The sequence below is a fragment of the Mesoplodon mirus genome (assembly GCF_964341445.2).
Source record: "Mesoplodon mirus genome assembly, chromosome: 15".
NCBI classification, from domain to species: Eukaryota; Metazoa; Chordata; class Mammalia; order Artiodactyla; family Ziphiidae; genus Mesoplodon; species Mesoplodon mirus.
In genome coordinates, this window is record NC_138991.1 from 18,256,750 (window position 1) to 18,278,034 (window position 21,285).

Here is a 21,285-nt window from a genome sequence, read left to right on the forward strand (position 1 = left end):
ATTGCTTCAAACAACAATAAACATTTAGTATGTATCACATTTTCAATTCCAGTGTCTCAAATGGGATCACATATGGGTCAGGCACTCAGAAGCAGCTTGACTGGGTGGTTCTGGCTGAAGGTCTCTTGTGAGATTGCAGTTAAAGTCATCTGGGCTGCAGTCACCTTAAGGCTTCACTGGGAAGTCCTTCACATGGACTGTTAGATCCATGCCCAAGGTGGGCCATTCACATGGCTGGCAAGTTCATCCTGGTTGTTGGCAGGAGCCCCCAGTTACTCTTCATGTGGGTTTCTCCCTGAGATGCTTGAGTGTCCCCATGGCAAGGCTGCTGGATTTCCAAAGCAGGGCAGAGTTATGCCCTTTCTGATGTAAGCTTGAAAGTCATACGTCATTTCTTCTACATTCTGTCATACAGACCAGCATGATTCAAAGTAGGAAGAGACTGCACAATGGCATGAATACTGGGAAGTGAGGATCACTGGGTGCCATATTGGAGACTGTCTATCACAATAAGTAAGCAAAGAAAGTTGGCAATAATTGCACATAGTGATCAGTGATATTAAGAAAATAGAGTAATGTTGATGGTGACTGGCCAGGGACAGCAGGTTACACAGTGAAGGTAGTCAGGGAAGGCCTCTTTCTAGCTGTGTAAAACAACAAAATTTCCCTAGCCTTTTTTAACCCTCAGTGTATTCATTTATGAAAGGGGAACAATAATCATTCTTAGCTCACAGGGTGGTGTGAGGCTCAAATGGGACCAGAAGTATGAACACTCAATTGTTTTTTTTACTTTCTGCACTTAAGTGGTTACATTTCTGCTTCCAAAAGACCAATAACCTTAACTGGGATAGGTGGGTGGTCCCTTTGCTGCCAGCTTCTGAAGGAAAATCCTAAAAACATTTGGGCAGAGACCAGAGCTCCTAGGACCCAGCTGAGCTACACAGCCAGCAAAAGAGAAACTTGATTGTTCTCTGGCTTCCAGCTAAGAAAACACATTTGGCTAAAAAATATTTGTCAAGCTCCTGTGTCCTGCATGAGGCTTAGATATTGGCAGGTTTGATTCATCCCTCTGGAGAAGGACATCTCTTTCACAAAATTTCAGCTCAGTCAGTGCTGGATAGAATAAACAAATTCTAGAATTCACAATTCTGGATATAAAAGACAGGCACAGCTGGATTTTGTCTTTTTTCTACCCCCTGTCCTGGGCAGGAAATTAGAGTCAGGATCCATTCCCGGAGCTCCCTCTGCTTTATTTTGCCAACTGCTGTACATGTTCAAGCTTCTATCTCCTCGTTAGCAAAAGGAGGTATTCTGACCATCAGCAAAGATAAAATTATGATGATACACAATGCTCAAGATGGTGTAAGGAATGGACAATGTTCTATAGGACTGAAGGGAGTAAAAATTGGTTTGACCAGTCTTGGAGGCAAACTGACAATTGTGGAAATAATTAGAAGGCTTTTTTAAAAGCATATCCTTTAGGGACTTCCCTGGTGGTCCAGTGGTTAAGACTCCACACTTCAAATGCAGGGGGCATGGGTTCGATCCCTGGTTGGGGAACTAGGATCCCACATTCCACATGGCATGGCCAAAAAAAAGAAAGAAATCAATATAATAACCCAATTGTAATATAAAGGTGAAATTAAAGGAAAGTAATTTTTTTTTTAAATTACCCTTTGGGGCTTCCCTGGTGGCCCAGTGGTTGAGAGTCCGCCTGCCGATGCAGGGGACACGGGTTCGTGCCCCAGTCCGGGAAGATCCCACATGCCACGGAGCAGCTGGGCCCGTGAGCCATGGCCGCTGAGCCTGCACGTCCGGAGCCTGTGCTGCGCAACGGGAGAAGCTACAACAGTGAGAGGCCCACGTACCGCAAAAAAAAAAAAAAAAATTACCCTTTGAAGGAGCAATTCCACACATGGAATTTATCCTGATGAAATAATTAAGGATGTGTACCAAGTTGTAGGTATTTACGTGGAAATATTTCTATAATATTACATTTTTAAAAGAATTTTGCAAGATAATATATACAATATGATCCTATGTTTTTGGAAAAGGATATAGATATAGACATTTGATCGACACAGTGATGAGAGTTCTTTTTTTTTTTTTGCGGTACACGGGCCTCTCACTGTTGTGGTCTCTCCCGCTGCAGAGCGCAGGCTCCGGACGCGCAGGCCCAGCAGCCATGGCTCACGGGCCCAGCCGCTCCACGGCACGTGGGATCCCCCCGGACCGGGGCACGATCCGGTGTCCCCTGCATCGACAGGCAGACTCCCAACCACTGCACCACCAGGGAAGCCCGAGAGCTCATATTTTAATCTTGCAGACAACAGAGATTTTTTTTAGCTCACATCAAAAATTTTTAAAAATTGATCATGTAGTAAGTCTCAAAGACAGTCAATAAATTTCAAAGAATTGATATCATAAGTTCATATTCTATGATAGCAATAGAATTCAATTTTTTTAACATCTTTATTGGAGTATAATTGCTTTACAATGGTGTGTTAGTTTCTGCTTCATAACAAAGTGAATCAACTATACATATACATATATCCCCATATCTCCTCCCTCTTGCGTCTCCCTCCCACCCTCCCTATCCCACCCCTCCAGGTGGTCACAAAGCACCGAGCTGATCTCCCTGTGCTATGTGGCTGCTTCCCACTAGCTATCTATTTTACATTTGGTAGTGTATATATGTCCATGCCACTCTCTGAATTCATCCCAGCTTACCCTTCCCCCTCCCTGTGTCCTCAAGTCCATTCTCTACGTCTGCGTCTTTATTCCTGTCCTGCCTAGAATTCAATTTTAAATCAACAAAATGCTTACTAAAAAGGAAAATATCATTTTGTGAATTAAGAAACAATCTTTAAGTGACCCATGGGATATAGAGGAAATCACAAGGGAAATTACAAAATACTGGGAACTGAGAAGCAATGAAAATATTGCATACCAATCTTGTAGCATCCTACAAGCTAAAACAGGACATCAAAGAAAATGTGTAGGCTTAATAAATTATCAAAGAAAGAAATATGGCTTAGAATGGGACCTGTACCTTAATATCTATGTCCCCTCTTTCCTGTAATAATAAAACCTCTGGTTTCTAGGTATGCACATGGCTGCTCAGAATGAAGACCACCCTTCCCAACCTCTCTCATAGTTAGAATGGCCAGTGTTGAAGTTCTGGCCAGTGGACTGTAAACAAAAGTAATATGTACAGTTTTCTGATCATATCCTCAGAGTGACTTCTTGACACTTTTCACCTTCCTGCTGATGGAAATATAGACATGGTGGCAGTAGGTTGGCTGTGGTATAGTAAGTAATTTGTCTGGTCTTCGTCCCAGGTTCCTGGCATAGAGCTTCAAAAATCCTAGGGATTTCCTGAGTGATAGGAGCATCTCTATTATGCTAATGAAATGACACATGGTGGAACCCGAGAGAGCCTCAGGATAGCGGCTGGTCACTAGAAAGACCAAGCACAAGCTAAGGCTTTTAAGCACCCAGCTTCTGGGGAGAGGGCAGTGGGCAGGATATTGAGTTTAATCACGTGGCCAATGATTTAATCAATCTTGCCCATGTAATAAAAACTCTGAACACCAACGCTCAGAGGAGCTTCCTGATTGGTGCACACACTGATGTGCTGGGAGAGTGATGCACCCTTGAATCCGTGGCATTGGCCATGGAGGCCCTGCATCAGGACCCTTCTAGACCTCTCCCTATGTGTATCCTTTTGAAATTATAATCATAAATATCATATTTTCAGTGAGTTCTGTGGATCATTCTAGTAAATTATCACCCTTGTGTGGAGCTGTGGGAACCTCCTAGACTGGTAGCCAATTGGTCAGAAGTTCAGGTGGCCTGGGGGCCCCCTTGAAGCTGCTGTCTAAAGTGGGGGCAGTCTTGAGAAAGGATGAGCCCTTAACTTGTGGGACTGTATTGCAGTACATCCAATTGGGGTGGATACAGAGTAGCAAACAACTATACCAGTTTTCCCAGTACTGAGGGGTTTCCCTGGGCATGGGACTTTCACTGCTAAAACCAAGAAAGTCCCAGGCAAACCAGGACAAATCACTCTGTGTTGTGGTGCTTCTAAAGGTATAAGGACAAGGGCAACACCTTGAAGACTGGTGAAGCAAAAAGACAGAAAGATCCTGAGTTCCTAAGGATTTCATGGAGCAGAACTTCCTCCTTATGGACCTGGACTGGCTACTTCTAGCATTTTACATGAGAAAAAAATATTTGTCCTCTTAAAGCCACTATTTCTGTTAAACACAGACTCACCTAATTTGGGTAACTTAAAGTGGAATGCTGAACATAACAGAGACAAATATCCATGTGGCTTTAGAATACTAACTGGGTGATGGCCATGTTGACTCAGATATTGCAGGTTGGAAAATTAGTAATCCTTGTTACACAGGGACTAAATATTTGGCAGAATAGTATTGCACTGCTTTGGAAGATAGAACACAGATTCAATGAGGCTATAGTGCTAGGGGAATACATATATAATATATAGAGTTCGTGGTTTTCAGAGAAGAGATATAAATCCTAGAGAAGAGATATAAATCCAAAATAAAGCTAGCCAGCTAGCACTGAAGCACACTCTGCCTGTGCTTTACAATCTAAGTTGACCAGGAGTTTACTTGCTTGGGTTTTTTCAGGGTTGAAAATTGCTTCTCTACCCCCAATATACAGCTATTAGGAGTGATAGCCCTGTAGTGCCAGACTTAGCAGGAGATAAAACCATGGCCCCCAAATGTATTCAACACCTTCTTTTAAGAGATGTTTTTGCCAGAACATTGGAGCCAGCCTCTAGGAAATGATAAGATGAATGAAGTCTTTGTGTTAGGTGCAACTAGTTAGCTGCCACTAAGTTGAAAGAGAGAGTAATGAGCAAAGCACAGAAGTAAATTCAAAGCAGAACCTTCAGGTTTAAATTTTTATTTCTAAGAGAAAGAGAGCTGGCTGTGGGTGTTTGACAAAGAATTGACTTGACATGTACCATCAAGAAGTGGGTTTCAAAATCTTTCTAGTCCACAAGGAGAACGTGCTCTGAATGGCCCACCTCAGATGTGTCAAGGGAGGATCATGGATAAGAAAGAACATCCAAAATGGTAATGCCAGATGACATCAAAAGATGATGAACTAAAGAGTTCATCCAAGAGAGGGAATCATACCGGATGGGCAATGGGGTTTGATCAATTATTAGGGGGCATTTGCTGTTCTGTGTTTTACCTTCCCCACTGTCCAAATGAGAATTTTTTATGATTGTTTTCCTAACCCTACTTCATCATTGTATATTGGCTATATGAGAGGCAGATAATTTATCTTGTATTTTTTTAAGTCATTGCACCATGAAGAGCCACACATAGACCTAATGGAGAGGACTGTGCATTACCCAGAGATCCCAGACTCTGAGTTGGGTTCAATAACTACAAGGGACCTTGGAATTGTCTCCTTTGGTGTAGGGATGGTTGGGAAGATGGGAACACATGGATGCTTGGGTAGCAAAGGGATGGACTGTGGCCAAAGCTGCTAGTTGTTCCCAGTATCTATTATCCTTTCCTTCCACAGTAACAGATCCCTTAATTTTTAGCTGAACACAGGGCTTCTCAGAATAAAAACCAAATTTACCAGCATCTCTTGTGTGGTCATCAGAAGAGTTCTTGCCAATGGGATATGAGCAGACACGATGCATGTAATTTCCAGGTCATATCTTCAAGGGAGGGAATCCTTTCTTCTCCTCCTCCTTCATGTTGGCTGGAACAGAGTCATAGAGATAAATTATCTTGCAACAAGTGGACAAGAGGAAAACCGTACAAACAACAAAATAGAAGGATCCTGAATCCTTAGGCTTTTGTGAAGCACAGTTGCTATGCCAGCCCTGGATTTCCTACCTCCTACATTTCCATGCGTGAGAAAAATAAACTTCTGTCTTGTTTAAGCTGTAGTTATTTTGGGTCTCTGCTATATGCAGCCAACTCTCTAATGCTAACTAATGTAAGAAATATTGAGAATAAATGAATTATGCATTCACTTTTAAACCTAGAAAGAAAACTCAAAAAAAGTAGAAATAAGCAAGTAAAAATAAGATTAGAATTAATGAAATAGGAAAAAGTTTTGACAAGAAGTTTTGACAAAGAACAAGCAAGTTCTCTGAAAATAATAATGATGTAGATAAACTTTTTTACAAAAGCGATCAAGAAAAAAAGAAGGCACAAATAATATTCTCATTAGATCATAATTAATAAACAAGAAAAGTTTGTTTTTTAATTATAAGAGATTCTTACAAATCACTTTAGGTTGATATAAGACATAGATACAAGGAGAATTTTTCTATAAAAGTATAGAAAACCAAAATTGACAGAGAAAAAAATAGAAAATCTGAATATGTCGATAACTATTTTTTTAAGAATCATTTGTCAAAATTCTTCTACACCCCCTAAAAACATACTATGCCCAGAAAGTTTTATAATCAAATTTTACCAAATGTTCAAGGAACAGACTATTTCTATATTGTATAAATTCTTTCAGAGAAGAGAAAAGAAAGGTTCCGGACCATCTTATGAGACTAGATTAACCTTGATTCTAAAACCAGATATGGATAATTAATTAGTCAGCTTTACTGCAGTAACAACCCAAAAATCTCCATGGCTTACATAAACAAAGATTATTCCTCATTCATATTACATGTGGACTTCAGGTCAGCTGAGGCCCTGGCCCTGGCTGCAACTCTGTTCCATGTGTCTTTGCATTCAGGGGCCCAGGCTAAAGGAGCATTCCCTATGTGGAACATGCTCATTTGGGGGGCAGAGGAAAAGAGTCAGAGAGCTAGTAAATAATTGTAATGCCTCTTAAAATCTCTTGGTTTATGCTTGGGACTGACAGAGAGTCACTTCCACACACAGGTTCAAGATCAAACTTGACAAAAAAGAAGGTAGAATTAAATAATTGTTAACAATAATGCAATTCTCTACAGATAGTATCAGAAGAAAATTATAGACCAATTTCACTTATAAATATTAATATGAATATCCTAAACAAAACAGTCCACTGAAACCAACTTTTTAAAAATCATAATATATGATCAAATACAATTTATGCCAGAAATTTATGTAAGGATGGTTAAAAGTCAGAAAATGTGATGTGATGCATCACACTGACATATTAATAGCTAAAAGCATACTATATATTTTCTCAATAGTTGAAGAAGAAATATTCAATAAAATTCAACAGCCATCCCTACAATTTTAGCAAATAAGAAATATGTTTTTTAACTGAAAGATGTATGTAAAATAACAATAAAGGCTATAATAAACATTATTCTAAATGGTTAAATTTCAAGGGTATTTCCATTAAAATTAGAAACAACACACAAAAATCTGTTATTTCCCCTCCTGTTTTTCTGAAGATCCTAGTCAATTTAACAGGCAAAAAAGGAAGAAATATTTGCTACAAGGATTGGAAAAACAAAAGGCAAAACTGTCATTATCTGCCTACAATTTGATTGCTACCCTGCAAATCCCAGAGAATCTAAAAACTACTAGAACAAATGAGATATTTTAGTTCAGTTGGTTAACTGAAGTTCAAATTTTTAAAAAATTCCATCAGTTATTTTTATACACCAAATATAGCCAAATGAGAAAATGTACACAGACTTTTTTAAAAAAAACAGTATTCACACAGTCAAAAATCATAAGGTATCTGGGAATAAATCTAACCAAAAACAGTGTGAGACTTTATGAAAAAAAAGTACAAAACACACTGAAACACCTTTGGAAGGCCTAAATAAATGGCAAGCTATATTACGGATGGGAAGGGAGACCTATCATAAGGAGGCCAATTCTCCATAAATTAATTTGTAAACTCCATAGGATTCTAATCCAAATCCAAATAGGGCTTTTCGTGGAACTTGCCCTAATTCAAACTCTCCATGTAAGAGTAAAAATCTAAGAATAACCAAGGCAATTCCAAAAAAAGAACAAGAAATGAGGAGAGTGGTCTACCTTAAAAGATAGGGAAAATATGGTTAAGCTGTAGTAACTGGGGCAGTATGGTATTGGTACAGGAGTAAAACCATGGTCCCCTAGGACAGAACAGAGAGTATAAATGCAGAGCTACCTATGTAGATGAATGAAGTATATGACAGCATTACATATCTAGATAGCCACTCAACAGTTTGGGAACGATTTGTCTTCTGTATGCAAAAAATTATACCTTTGTTTCAGGCCATACATAATTTTTTTAAATTGCAGGTGGATTAGAGACATAAATGTGAAAAATAGCTTTTAGAAGAAAATGTACACTTCCGTTTTGAACTCATGACTGGGAAGAATTTCTTAAGAGATTAAAAACACAAAACATAGGGCTTCCCTGGTGGCGCAGTGGTTGAGGGTCCGCCTGCCGATGCAGGGGACACGGGTTCGTGCCCCGGTCCGGGAAGATCCCACATGCCGCGGAGCAGCTGGGCCCATGAGCCATGGCCGCTAAGCCTGCGCGTCCGGAGCCTGTGCTCCGCAACGGGAGAGGCCACAGCAGTGAGAGGCCTGCGTACCACACAAAAAAAAAAAAAAAAAAAAGCACAAAACATAAAGGAAAGATTGAAAAATTAAAATTAAAACCTTCTCTATAAAAAATAGATACTATTAACAAAGTGAGAAGACTAAACAAAGTGATTACAGCTTTTTGTGATACATGGAGCCAACCACAAATTAATTCCCAGAGTATGTAAAGAACATGTACAAATCAATAAGAAAATACAGAGTCTTCAAATTTGATGACCCCTAAGTCAAAAATTACAGTAGCAGGTGCCCGAAATTGCAGGCACTAATTTTTGATCACGCTGTTTCTTACTCTGGCACCTTTAGACTCCAGCACAATGAAGCTCAATTTGCTAGAAGCGATAAATGCCCACATCAGTCAGAAGCAGACGGAAGTTTGAGATAAGATTTGAAATGGAGTAACTTGGTGTTGCCAGAGGACAGGGTGAGATAGAAAAAACAGATACAAGAAATGAGAAAGCAGTGAGGAAAGCACGGCTAAAATAAACAAACAAGTAAACCAGACTCCAGGGAAAGACGAGAGTGGGCTTAATGACAGAGGCACATGAGGATCAATAAGTTCATCGGAGACATCTCTGCCCAAACCCAGAGTGGGGAAATTGGCTTAACAGTAGTGCCATAAAGAGAAATTCCAGAGTTTGAGTCAACAGCGAAGTCAGCAAGAACCAACAGTGGGACGTCACTATTAATAGACTAAGGCCACCTTGAGCTACACATCAGAAATAGGTGTGCTCCATATACATTATTGATACTATGTATAAAATAGACAACTGATGGGAACATATAGCACAGGGAATTCTATCTAATGCACTGTGGTAATCTAATTGGGAGGGAAGTCCAAAAGGGAGGGGATATCTGTATGTGTATGGGTAATTCATTCTGTTGTGCAGTGGAGGCTAACGCAACATTGTAAAGCAACCATACTCCAATAAAAATTAATTTTAAAAAAAGAAAAGAAATAGGTGTTCTTAGGAAAAGAGTGAGAGCTACTATCTTCTTCTCACTAATCTGACAACACTTGGAAATGGTGGTCCATTCCAGGTCTCCCACTACACAGAGGACACCTAGGAAAATTGACTTTCCCATCACCAAAAGGTTGAAAACCATTCCCATTGAGTGAGTATGTATTGTAAACCTACTGTTTGTTCATCAAAGTACTGGGTACTGAATTTACAACAATGATCAAGACATGCGCAATCACCACCCATAGAGATTGGCGTGTGGTAGGAAGGGGCAAATGGAGAGGGTTCAACAACACGTCATTGGAATGTGTGCCATTTTATGACGGGTATATATAAGGCACAAAGGGAGTAGAAGGCGAGGCATTGCATCAGTCAACTTAATCTAAGTTGATATAATTTAAAACTTAATCTAATTAAGTTTTGCTATAGTAACAAGCAATCCCTAGACTTCAATTTCTTGTAAGCATAAATGTTTAATTCTCAGTCTTATTGATGTCCATTGTGAGTCAACTGTGGCCCTGCTCTTAACTGCTCTTCATTCTAGGACCCAGAATGGAGAGGAACCCAGGCATAGAACCCAGTCTCTATGCCAATCTCATATCAGAGGGAAAAGCACAATGGCAGAACCACGCAACAGTTCTGAAAGCTTCTGATCAGAAGTGACATTCTTTTTTTCTATCACATTTTAGTGGACAAAGTAGGTTACAAGGCCAGCCCTTGTGGCAGTTTGGTGGAAATAAAATCCGCTTGCAAGGATGGGTCCAATGGGGAAGAGTTTGAAAGGAAGAGTCAGCAAATATTTTGAAAAAATAAAATCTATCAGTATAAGAAAAATATATAAGAATGTGTATTCTTACATATTAATATATATTGTTTTCAAATTTTTATTGGAGTAGAGTTGATTTACAATGTTGTGTTACTTTCTGCTGTACAGCAAAGTGAGTCAGTTATATATACACATATATCCACTATTTTGTAGATTCTTTTCCCATACAGGTCATTACAGAGTATTGAGTAGAGTTCCCTGTGCCATACAGTAGGTCCTTATTAGTTATCTATTTTATATATAGTTGTGTGTATATGTCAATCCCAATCTCCCAATTTATCCCTCCCCTTCCCTATCCCCCCTGGTAACCATAAGTTCGTTTTCTACATCTATGACTCTATTTCTGTTTTGTAAGTAAGTTCATTTGTATCATTTAATATACATTCTTATACACAGTATAAGAAAAAATGAATGCATATGTTCAGAAAAAAACACTAAGGTTCATGGCAGCAACATTCATAGTAGACCAAAAAATGGAAAATAACTGAAATGCCCGTCAAGAACAGAATGGATCAAAAAACTATGGCATATTCCTACAGTGGGTCATACAATGGAATAACACACAGGAAGGAAAAAGAGTGAGCTTCTCACAATACTGATGAGGGGAAGGAACCAAATACAAAAAGTGAATACAGTGTGATTCCATTTATAAGAAGTTTAAAAGGAGGCAACACTGATCTGTGGTGATAAAGGTCAAAACAGCAGTTACTTCTGAGAAGAATCTGCTAAAGAAAACATGAGGGAGCCTTGGGAATGCTGGAGCTGTTTTATATCTTGACTTGAGTGGCTATATATCTAAAGTAGATTCACTTAAGTGTATGTAAGTTATCTTAATTATTAAAGGAAAAAGAAAAAAAATCTGTACCATAGACCCCTAACCTGGAGAGGTGGGACCTCTCAGGAGAGGCTTGCTAGAGGAAGTTACTTATAAACTCAGACTTAAAAAATGAGCAGAAGTTATCCAAGTGGCTCAGAGGAACGTGTCGCAGGCAGAAGGACACATGTACATGAATACTGGGGGACCAGAAAAGTCATGGCAAAATCAAGATGCTGAAACACTTTTTAAAAAGGCCAGCATGTCAGCTGCCAAGGGAAGTGCTGAGAGCCTTGATTGGAAAGGGCCAAAACTTGAGGGGAATATTAAGGATTTTGGTCCTTTACGTGAAGAGCATGGGGCAACCACTGAATGGTTTTAAACAGGGAAATGTCACAGTGGTGTTTTTATTTTTGAAAGAATCACTCTGCCTACAATAAAAGTGAAGTTGAAAAGGCAAAATGGAAGCTGAGGAGCCAGATAGGAGACTGCTGCATTTATCTAAAGCAGAAAGGAGGGGGTCCAAAATAGAATAACTGATAGTAAGGGCCACATGGCTTTTTGTCTTATTTTCTGTGCCAATTAATTATGGAGGTGAAAAGAAGGAACCAGATTCAAGAGATATTTAGAAGAGGAGGAGCTTCAAATGGCAGAAGAGTAAGACGCGGAGATCACCCTCCTCCCCACAGATACATCAGAAATACATCTACATGTGGAACAACTCCTACAGAACACCTACTGAACGCTGGCAGAAGACCTCAGACCTCCCAAAAGGCAAGAAACTCCGCACGTATCTGGGTAGAGCAAAAGAAAAAAGAATAAACAGAGACAAAAGGATAGGGACGGGACTTGCACCAGTGGGAGGGAGCCGTGAAGGAGGAAAAGTTTCCACACACTACGAAGCCCCTTTGAGGGCGGAGACTGCGAGTGGCGGAGGGGGGAAGCTTCGGAGTTACGGAAGAGAGCGCAGCAACAGGTGTGCGGAGGGCAAAGCGGAGAGATTCCTTCACAGAGGATCGGTGCCGACCGGCACTCACCAGCCTGAGAGGCTTGTCTGCTCGCCCTCGGGGACAGGCGGGGCTGGGAGCTGAGGCTCGGGCTTCGGTCAGATCGCAGGGAGAAGACTGGGGTTGGCGGCGTGAACACAGCCTGCAGGGGGGCTAGTGCACCACGGCTGGCTGGGAGGGAGTCCGGGGAAAAGTCTGGAGCTGCCGAAGAGACAAGAGACGTTTCTTCCTTCTTCGTTTCCTGGTGCGCGAGGAGAGGGGATTAAGAGCGCCGCTTAAAGGAGCTCCAGAGACGGGCGCGAGCCGCGGCTAACAGCGCGGACCCCAGAGACGGGCATGAGACGCTAAGGCTGCTGCTGCCGCCACCAAGGAGCCTGTGTGCGAGCACAGGTCACTATCCACACCTCCCCTCCCGGGAGCCTGTGCAGCCCGCCACTGCCAGGGTCGCGGGATCCAGGGACAACTTCCCCGGGAGAATGCACAGCGCACCTCCAGCTGGTGCAACATCACAGTGGCCTCTGCCGCCGCAGGCTCGCCCCGCATCCGAACCCCTCCCTCCCCCCGGCCTGAGTGAGCCAGAGCCCCCGAATCAGCGGCTGCTTTAACCGCGTCCTGTCTGAGCGAAGAACACACGCCCTCAGGCGACCTACACGCAGAGGCGGGTCCAAATCCAAAGCTGAACCCGGGGAGCTGTGCGAACAAAGAAGAGAAAGGGAAATCCTTCCCAGCAGCCTCAGGAGCAGCGGATTAAAGCTCCACAATCAACTTGATGTACCCTGCATTTGTGGAATACCTGAACAGAAAATGAATCATCCCAAATTGAGGAGGTGGACTTTGGGAGCAACGATATATATATTTTTTCCCTTTTTCTCTTTTTGTGAGTGTGTATGTGTATGCTGCTGTGTGTGATTTTGTCTGTATAGCTTTGCTTTTACCATTTGTCCTAGGTTTCTGTCCGTCCATTTTTTTTATTAAAAAATTTTTTTTCTTAATAATTATCTTTTATTTTAATAACTTTTTAATTTTATTTTGCTTTATTTTATTTTATTTCTTCTTCTTCTTTCTTTCTTTCTTTTTTTTCTCCCTTTTATTCTGAGCCGTGTGGAGGACAGGTTCTCAGTGCTCCAGCCAGGCGTCAGGGCTGTGCCACTGAGGTGGGAGAGCCAAGTTCAAGACACTGGTCCACAAGAGACCTCTCAGCTCCATGTGATATCAAACGGAGAAAATCTTCCAGAGATCTCCATCTCAATGCCAAGAACCAGCTCCACTCAATGACCAGCAAGCTACAGTGCAGGACACCCTATGCCAAACAACAAGCAAAACAAGAACACAACCCAATCCATTAGAACAGATGCTGCCTAAAATCATAATAAGGCCACAGACACCCCAAACACACCACCAGACATGGACCTGCCCACCAGAAAGAAAAGATCCAGCCTCATCCACCAGAACACAGTCACTAGTCCCCTCCACCAGGAAGCCTACAGAACCCACTGAACCAACCTTAGCCACTGGGGACAGACACCAAAAACAACGGGAACTACGAACCTGCAGCCTGCAAAAAGGAGACCCCAAACACAGTAAGATAAGCAAAATGAGAAGACAGAAAAACAAACAGCACATGGAGGAGCAAGGCAAAAACCTACCAGACCTAACAAATGAAGAGGAAATAGGCAGTCTACCTGAAAAAGAATTCAGAATAATGATAGTAAAGATGATCCAAAATCTTGGAAATAGAATGGAGAAGATACAAGAAACGTTTAACAAGGACATAGAAGAACTGAAGAGCAAACAAACAGTGATGAACAACACAATAAATTAAATTAAAAATTATCTAGAAGGGATCAATAGCAGAATAACTGAGGCAGGAGAACGGATAAGTGACCTGGAAGATAAAATAGTGGAAATAACTACTGCAGAGCAGAATAAAGAAAAAAGAATGAAAAGAATTGAGGACAGTCTCAGAGACCTCTGGGACAACATTAAACACACCAACATTCGAATTATAGGGGTCCCAGAAGAAGAAGAGAAAAAGAAAGGGACTGAGAAAATATTTGAAGAGATTGTATTTGAAAACTTCCCTAATATGGGAAAGGAAATAGTTAATCAAGTCTAGGAAGCACAGAGAGTCCCATACAGGATAAATCCAAGGAGAAACGCGCCATGACACATATTAATCAAACTATCAAAAATGAAATACAAAGAACAAATATTAAAAGCAGCAAGGGAAAAACAACAAGTAACACATAAGGGAATCCCCATAGGTTAACAGCTGATCTTTCAGCAGAAACTCTGCAAGCCAGAAGGGAGTGGCAGGACATATTTAAAGGGATGAAAGAGAAACACCTACAACCAAGATTACTCTACCCAGCAAAGATCTCATTCAGATTTGACAGAGAAATTAAAAGCTTTATAGACAAGCAAAAGCTAAGAGAATTCAGCACCACCAAACCAGCTTTACAACAAACGCTAAAGGAAATTCTCTAGGCAGGAAACAAAGAGAAGAGAAAGACCTACAATAATAAACCCAAAACAATTAAGAAAACGGTAATAGGAACATACATATCGATAATTACCTTAAATGTAAATGGATTAAATGCTCCAACTAAGAGACGTAGACTGGCTGGATGGATACAAAAACAAGACCCATATATATGCTGTCTACAAGAGACCCACTTCAGACCTAGGGACACATACAGACTGAAAGTCAGGGGATGGAAAATGATATTCCATGCAAATGGAAATCAAAAGAAAGATGGAGTAGCAATTCTCATATCAGACAAAATAGACTTTATTATAAACACTATTACAAGAGACAAAGAAGGACAGTACATAATGATCAAGGGATCAATCCAAGAAGATATAACAATTGTAAATATTTATGCAACCAACATAGGAGAACCTCTATACATAAGACAAATGCTAACACCATAAAAGGGGAAATCGACAGTAACACAATCATAGTAGGGGACTTTAACACCCCACTTTCACCAATGGACAGATCATCCAAAATGAAAATAAATAAGGAAACACAAGCTTTAAATGATACATTAAACAAGATGGACTTAATTGATATTTATAGGACATTCCATCTAAAAACAACAGACTACACATTCTTCTCAAGTGCTCATGAAACATTCTCCAGGAAAGATCATATCTTGGGTCACAAATCAAGCCTCAGTAAATTAAAGAAAATTGAAATTGTATCAAGTATCTTTTCCACCACAACGCTATGAGACTAGATATCAATTACAGGAAAAAATCTGGAAGAAATGCAAACACATGGAGGCTAAACAACACACTAGTTAATAACCAAGAGATCACTGAGGAAATCAAAAAATACCTAGAAACAAATGGCAATGAAAACACAACGACCCAGAACCTATGGGATGCAGCAAAAGCAGTTCTAAGAGGGAAGATTATAGCTATACAAGCGTACCTTAATAAACAAGAAACATCTCAAATAAACAACCAAAACTTACACCTAAAGCAATTAGAGAAAGAAGAACAAAAAACCCCAAAGTTAGCAGAAGGAAAGAAATCATAAAGATCAGATCAGAAATAAATGAAAAAGAAATGAAGGAAACGATAGCAAAGACCAATAAAACTAAAATCTGGTTCTTTGAGAAGATAAAGAAAATTGATAAACCATTAGCCAGACTCGTCAAGAAAAAAAGGGAGAAGACTCAAGTCAATGGAATTAGAAATGAAAAAGGAGAAGTAAAAACTGATACTGCAGAAATACAAAGGATCATCAGAGATTACTATAAGCAACTATACACCAATAAAATGGACAACCTGGAAGAAACAGACAAATTCTTAGAAATGCACAACCTGCCGAGAAGACTGAACCAGGAAGAAACAGAAAATATGAACAGACCAATCACAAGCACTGAAATTGAAACTGTGATAAAAAATCTTCCAACAAACAAAAGCTCAGGACCAGATGGCTTCACAGGTGAATTCTATCAAACACTTAGAGAAGAGCTAACACCTATCCTTCTCAAACTCTTCCAAAATATAGCAGAGGGAGGAACACTCCCAAACTCTTTCTACGAGGTGACCATCACTCTGATACCAAAAGCAGACAAAGATGTTACAAAGAAAGAAAACTACAGGCCAATATCATTGATGAATATAGATGCAAAAATCCTCAACAGAATACTAGCAAACAGAATCCAACAGCACATTAAAAGGATCATACACCATGATCAAGTGGGGTTTATTCCAGGAATGCAAGGCTTCTTCAATATATGCAAATCAATCAACATGATACACCATATTAACAAATTGAAGGAGAAAAACCATATGATCAGCTCAATAGATGCAGAGAAAGCTTTCGACAAAATTCAACACCCATTTATGATAAAAACCCTGCAGAAAGTAGGCACAGGAGGAACTTTCCTCATAATAATAAAGGCCATTTATGACAAACCCACAGCCAACATCGTCCTCAATGGTGAAAAACTGAAACCATTTCCACTAAGATCAAGAAAAAGACAAGGTTTCCCACTCTCACCACTATTATTCAACATAGTTTTGGAAGTTTTAGCCACAGCAATCAGAGAAGAAAAAGAAATAAAAGGAATCCAAATCAGAAAAGAAGAAGTAAAGCTGTCACTGTTTGCAGATGACATGATACTATACATGGAGAATCCCAAAGATGCTACCAGAAAACTACTAGAGCTAATCAATGAATTTGGTAAAGTAGTAGGATACAAAATTAATGCACAGATATCTCTTGCATTTCTGTACACTAATGATGAAAAATCTGAAAGTGAAATTAAGAAAACACTCCCATTTACCATTGCAAGAAAAAGAATAAAATATCATGGAATAAACCTACCTAAGGAGACAAAAGACCTGTATGCAGAAAATTATAAGACACTGATGAAAGAAATTAAAGATGATACAAATAGATGGAGAGATATACCATGTTCTTGGGTTGGAGGAATCAACATTGTGAAAATGACTCTACTACCCAATGCAATCTACAGATTCAATGCAATCCCTATCAAACTACCACTGGCATTTTTCACAGAACTAGAACAAAAAATTTCACAATTTGTATGGAAACACAAAAGACCCCGAACAGCCAAAGCAATCTTGAGAAAGAAAAACGGCACTGGAGGAATCAGGCTCCCTGACTTCAGACTATACTACAAAGCTACAGTAATGAAGACAGTATGGTACTGGCACAAAAACAGAAATGTAGATCAATGGAACAGGATAGAAAGCCCAGAGATAAACCCACGCACATATGGTCACCTTATCTTTGATAAAGGAGGCAAGAATATACAGTGGAGAAAAGACAGCCTCTTCAATAAGTGGTGCTCGGAAAACTGGACAGCTACATGTAAAAGAATGAAATTAGAACACTCCCTAATACCATACACAAAAATAAACTTAAAATGGATTAAAGACCTAAATGTAAGGCCAGAAACCATCAAACTCTTAGAGGAAAACATAGGCAGAACACTCTAGGACATAAATCACAGCAAAATCCTTTTTGACCCACCTCCTAGAGAAATGGAAATAAAAACAAAAATAAACAAATGGGACCTAATGAAACTTAAAAGCTTTTGCACAGCAAAGGAAACCATAAACAAGACGAAAAGACAACCCTCAGAATGGGAGAAAATATTTGCAAACGAAGCAACAGACAAAGGATTAATCTCCAAAACATACAAGCAGCACATGCAGCTCAATAACAAAAAAACAAACAACCCAATCCAAAAATGGGCAGAAAACCTAAATAGACATTTCTCCACAGAAGATATACAGACTGCCAACAAACACATGAAAGAATGCTCAGGGCTTCCCTGGTGGCGCAGTGGTTGAGAGTCCGCCTGCCGATGCAGGGAACACGGGTTCGTGCCCCGGTCCGGGAGGATCCCACATGCCGCGGGGCGGCTGGGCCACAGAGCCATGGCTGCTGAGCCTGCACGTCCGGAGCCTGTGCTCCACAATGGGAGAGGCCACAACAGTGAGAGGCCCGCGTACCGCAAAAAAAAAAAAGAATGCTCAACATCATTAATCATTAGAGAAATGCAAATCAAAACTACAATGAGATACCATCTCGCACCGGTCAGAATGGCCATCATCAAAAAATCTAGAAACAATAAATGCTGGAGAGGGTGTGGAGAAAAGGGAACCCTCTTGCACTGCTGGTGGGAATGTAAATTGATACAGCCACTATGCAGAACAGTGTGGAGGTTCCTTAAAAAAGTAAAAATAGAACTACTATACAACCCAGCTCTCCCACTACTGGGCATATACCCTGAGAAAACCAGAATTCAAAAAGAGTCATATAGCGGTCTCCCCTGGTGGCACAGTGGTTGAGAGTCCACCTGCCAATGCAGGGGACACGGGTTCGTGCCCCGGTCCAGGAAGATCCCACATGCCGCGGAGCGGCTGGGCCCATGAGCCATGGCCGCTGAGCCTGCGCATCCGGAGCCTGTGCTCCGCAACGAGAGAGGCCACAACAGTGAGAGGCCCGCGTACCGCAAAAAAAAAAAAAAAAAAAAAAAAAGAGTCATATAGCAAAATGTTCATTGCAGCTCTATTTACAACAGCCAGAACATGGAAGCAACCTAAGTGTCCATCAACAGATGAATGGATAAAGAAGATGTAGCACGTACATACAATGGAATATTACTCAGCCATAAAAAGGAACAAACCTCAGTTATTTGTAGTGAGGTAGATGGACCTAGAGACTGTCATATAGAGAGAAGTAAGTCAGAAAGAGAAAAACAAATACCGTACGCTAACATATATATATGGAATCTAAAAAAAAAAATGATCAGAAGAACCTAGGGGCAAGATGGGAATAAAGACGCAGGCCTACTAGAGAATGGACTTGAGGATACAGGGAGGGGGAAGGGTAAGCTGGGACAAAGTGAGAGAGTGGCATGGACATATATACACTACCAAGTGTAAAGTGGACAGCTAGTGGGAAGCAGCCGCATAGCACAGGGAGATCAGCTTCTGTCTTTGTGACCATCTAGAGGGGTGGGATAGGGAGGGTGGGAGGGAGGGAGATGCAAGAGGGAAGAGATATGGGGACATATGTATATGTATAACTGAGTCACTGTGTTATAAAGCAGAAACTAACACACCATTGTAAAACAATTATACTCTAATAAAGATGTTAAAAATAAAACAATATTGTAAAGCAAGTATACTCCAATAAAAGTTTTTTAAAAATAAAAATAAATGAACATACAACAACAACAACAACAAAAGATATTTAGGAGGAAGAATTGACAGGACTACTAGATGTCAGTTGGTGAACAGCAAACAGCTAAAGAAACCAGGGTTTGTTCATTCTGGAGCAGAATATGCAAAGTGCCAGCCCAAATAGGAAGGGTTGCTGTGTGGAAGAAGCAGAAATACTTGGGTAAAACCAGAGTCGATGGGCAAAGTCACAAGGAATGGCTTCCTCCTGTCTGTACCGTCCAGTCAGGCTGCAGATCATCAACAGAGGTAGTACCAGGTGGTGCCGAGCAGAGGCTGGATGATTACCTCGTAAGGATTTGTGGAGAGGAGACAAGTGAGGATTGGGCCAGCTGACATCCAAGGTCTTACAATGCAAAAGGCCTACGAACAATGGGCAGTCCACTTGTCTCCTCTGAGGCTAAGTCTTTAGGTCTGGTCGCTGATGATATTTGCCACAACTTACATACTGGGATCTGGGATCTCTGCCCAAAATATGCTCATCACCCCAACCTTCCTTAATTCCTGTATTTCCATTAACTTGTCAGTGTATATTTTAATTATCTTATTCCATGTTCATAAACCCCCATGGTCTCATGGAGGTGGTCTTGTGAACTATACCGTTTCAGGAATCAGGTCTGACATTTTTATTTCCAAGAACCCATCCCAGGGCCAGGTGCTACTGAGTGGATGAGTAGACTTACCCATGACTTTTTAAGTTGCATAGTATTCCATGGTTCTGATATATCAACATGGAACCGTCTACCCCAGAGGTTCTGAAATCAGATAGGCTGAGGGGGAGCAGCCCAGAGAACCACAAGAAGCTGCTACATTTATCATGTCTATTACTTTTGGGTGAGAGGTGTCAATCAAAAAAGACCATCATTTGCCTTTTGAACAACTCCTAGAAATGAATACACACTGGTGAACAAAAACTGAGAATATAGGGCTTCCCTGGTGGCACAGTGGTTGAGGGTCCGCCTGCCGATGCAGGGGACACGGGTTCGTGCCCCGGTCCAGGAGGATCCCACATGCCGCGGGGCAGCTGGGCCCGTGGGCCATGGCTGCTGGGCCTGCGCGTCCGGAGCCTGTGCTCCACAGCGGGAGAGGCCACAACAGTGAGAGGCTGGCGTACCGCAAAAAAAAAAAAAAAAAAATTTGCTTAAAAAACCTAAGAATTAAAAAAAAAAAAAAATGTGAAGTAGAACTGAGCTCTTGGCCCAGAGAATCACAAGAAGCTGCTACATTTATCATGTCTATTACTTTTGGGGGAGAGGTGTCAATCAAAAAAAGACCATCATTTGCCTTTTGAACAGCTCCTAGAAATGAATACACACTGGTGAACAAAAACTGAGAATTTTAAAAAAAAATGTGAAGTAGAACTGAGCTCTTGGTTGGAAATGCAAGCTTTCAATATTTAACACCTCAGAGGGCAACACAGGTCTCAGTTCCTCTGACTGACAGCTCCTAATGACAGCAATAAACCAAGGTACCCCCATCTGCCAAGCAGATGTTCTGAGTTGACAAGGGGTCCAACCACTGTCTCAGATGCATCTGTGTTTTTTAATTGCTGAACCCTGTTTAAGGGCCTGAGCTATAATATGCACGTGCTTTATCACCAAAAAAATGGCGATACATACAACAGGAACATGGAGCCTGATAAAATCAGAAAGAGGACATTATCAATGTTCAGATGAAGGTAGATAGGAGTTCTGACTGCTTCACTAAAATAATGCAAAGCAAGTTCAGAATGAACTGGAGTGGAGGGAGGTGGTGAGAAAAGAGAGATGTAGTAACTAAAATTAATTACTCTTGTTACTATGGTAGCAACCCAGAACAAGGAAAGTTAGACACACATCCAAGGTGAATCCCAAAAAGGGCCATGTGCTTGCTTTCCTTCCCC